General features: G+C 44.4%; 1 pseudogene; it reads left to right on the top strand.

The window, feature by feature from the left end:
- Positions 1–1,828: 1,828 nt before the first annotated feature.
- On the top strand, positions 1,829–2,656 carry LOC116906937 (annotated as a pseudogene).
- The last annotated feature ends 406 nt before the right edge of the window (positions 2,657–3,062 follow it).

The following is a 3,062-nucleotide window of genomic DNA, read 5'->3' on the forward strand; positions in this document are numbered from 1 at the left end:
TGTTTCCTCTTTAAGGGCGTCTATTTGTTTCCTTGTGTTGTCCTGTATTTCTTTAAGGGAGTTATTTATGTCCTTCTTAAAGTCTTCTAACATCATCTTGAGATGTGATTTTAAATAAAAATCTTGCTTTTCAGTGTGTTGGGTATCCAGGACTTGCTGTGGTGGGGGAACTGGGTTCTGAAGATGCCTGGTGGACTTAGTTTCTGTTGCTTAGTTTCTTGCACTTGCCTTCTGCCATCTGGTTATCTCTGGTGTTAGGTGGTCTTTCTGTCTCCCGTTACTGGCTTGACCCTCCTGTAAGCCTGTGTGACAGCACTCCTGGGTGTGCAACTCTCCCCCGGTGGGATCTTGGTACAGAGAGCTGTGGCACAGGGTCAGCTAAGGACGCAGACAGAGACAGGTGGAATCATCGAATTTAGGACTCGAGTGGCTCCTATAAATTTGTACTTTTTAAAAAGGGCTCTCCATAGAAGTGGCTGAGTGGAAATGAGGGGAGAACTTGGTCCCCAATGTACAAAAGTTGACATATCACCTACGTTCACTCTCACCAGTAAGGATTTAAATATTAAAAATCATGTTGGAAACCCAGAGAATTATTTAACTCTTCTATTCTGTTGCCATATTAATAAACCACTGCCAAGTTCTCCCATTGCCTCTAATAGAGTTGCTTGGCTGCCAGTCCTTCTCCACTGTGGTGAACTAGATATACCCTCTGAAACTGTGAGACAAAATAAAGTATACCACTGTTAACCGATGGTCAGTCCTGGCTTCAGTCACAGTGATGAGAAAAATAACCAATACAGTTATTTTTCATGATGTATTCTGTGGACTCTGTTTATTCATCCCAGACAGGAAGGACAATGACATACCAAAGAGATGATCCTTCCCAAATGTAGCTCAGTGAGCCAGAGTTTACTGGGCTTACTTACAAGAGTGTGGGTGAGGGATTATTACCAGGGCCATGGATGCCTCTCTCAGCTGCCTCACTAAAAAGCCCACCCCTAGCAGAGCTAGTGACTCTAGAAAGCTCTTTGGACTCTTTCTCCAATTAATGTTTCAGTTCCTATCTACTGTACCATTCCTTAAGATCACATGCAGATGGGGCAAGGATATATGAAATGGGGGATAAGGGGAGGCAGGAAGAGTCTGGTGGCTGGAGTCTCAGGTGAGGATCTAATGATTCTCCGTACATCCTTTTTCTTTGAGGGAATCAGCTGGGACATATAGACCCAGCTTTTTAAGGGTCTCCTGAGTATGGTTAGTCACAGTTACTCTGGGTTTGAGATGACCATGCTGATATCATTCCTGGAAGACATGAGTTCCACACCGCAGGCTCCTCAGAGCCATTTAAAGGTGTGGAGATCAGTAACAGATCAGTTCCATGGCAGGTCCTCAGGAATTTATCACACACAGCCATATTTCTCACAGCAGAAGCATGTCTAGTACTTAAATTATCTAGTAATTAAATTGTAATTAATATACAAATATCTGTCCAAAGATGCAACTTACTCATATGTATTTAATGAAATCTGATGGCCCCTATCAACCACACTTCATGGCCTCCTCATTCTTTCCTTACCTGTCTGTGCTTGGAATTATTTATCATTTACCCTGGTAGTCTCTCTTCACAGTACTGCTGGCAGTAGTGAGGACCTGGGACCTTCTACTGTTTCTTGTTCTTGGCCTGTTATTAAAAGAATTTATAGCACTTCTGGTTGGTGCTGGGGCTCAAGGAGGGGATGCGTGCCAGTACATGCGCCGGAACACAGCGGTCGTGATCAAGCAAGCAACTGAAGCATAACCAGCCAACACTGTACCCATTGAGGGCCTGTACGGACCCTCTGTCTCTGTGTAGAATGAGCCAAGGAGACTCAAACCCAGCAGCTATTCCACATGCAGCAGAAGATATTCAAGGAGGTGACAGCTGGATGTCTCAACATAATAGGTTTGTTCTGGCTGTAAAGACAAGGAGCTGGACGTGCTGTTTGTGGGAGACTCCATGGTACAGTTAATGCAGCAGTACGAGATATGGCGGGAGCTGTTTTCCCCACTTCATGCTCTTAATTTTGGAATTGGGGGAGACACACATGACATGTTTTATGGACACTAAAAGACGGAGAGCTGGAGAACATTAAGCCTAAAGCCATTGTTGTCTGGGTAGGAACAAACAACCATGAAAATACAGCAGAAGAAGTAGCAGGTGGAATTGAGGCTATTGTACAACTTATAAACACGCGGCAGCCACAGGCCAAGATCATTGTACTGGGTCTGTTACCTCGAGGTGAGAAGCCCAACCCTTTAAGACAAAAGAATGCCAAGGTGAACCAGCTTCTCAAGGTCTCCCTGCCGAAGCTTGCCAATGTGCTGCTCCTGGATATAGATGGGGGCTTCATGCACTCGGACGGTGCCATCTCCTGCCACGACATGTTTGATTTTCTTCATCTCACAGGAGGGGGCTATGCAAAGATCTGCAAACCCTTCCATGAAGTGATCATGCAGTTGCTGGAGGAAACACCAGAGGAGAAGCAGACCACCACTGCTTGACTGGCCCCATCAGTGTTAACAGCATCCCAGTTTCCTCAGATCAGTTAGATCATTGGCACTACAGAATCCTTTCTTAAGGCACTTTGCACTGTACAATGTTCCTGGATGCTTGTATGTTTGAGGGGGAGGAGGGATTTAAATTGGTCCTGTATATAAAGGTTTGTTTGAGAGGGGAGATAAATTAGCCAAGGAAGATTCATTTGAAGCCAGAAGGGGACTTTTTAGTTGTTTATGACACACGTGTAGAATTATCACTGTTTTTCCTAGGACATCATCAAGCAAGAGTGCAATATGAAGATTCTTTTCTTGGCCCTTTTTTCTGTTTTTGGTTTTTTTTTTTTTTTTTTTTGGTGCTGGGGGCGGAACCCCGGGCCTCAGGCTTGCTTGGCAAAGCGCTCTACCACTGAGCTAAGTCCCCAACCCTTTGGCCCTTTTTTCTATGGATTATGTCATGTGTGATAATTATCACAGCTACTTGGCTTTAAACTTATTTTTGGTCCAGTTTTAAGGTTCATGAG

Source organism: Rattus rattus, chromosome 8 (assembly GCF_011064425.1).
Source record: "Rattus rattus isolate New Zealand chromosome 8, Rrattus_CSIRO_v1, whole genome shotgun sequence".
Taxonomy (NCBI): domain Eukaryota; kingdom Metazoa; phylum Chordata; class Mammalia; order Rodentia; family Muridae; genus Rattus; species Rattus rattus.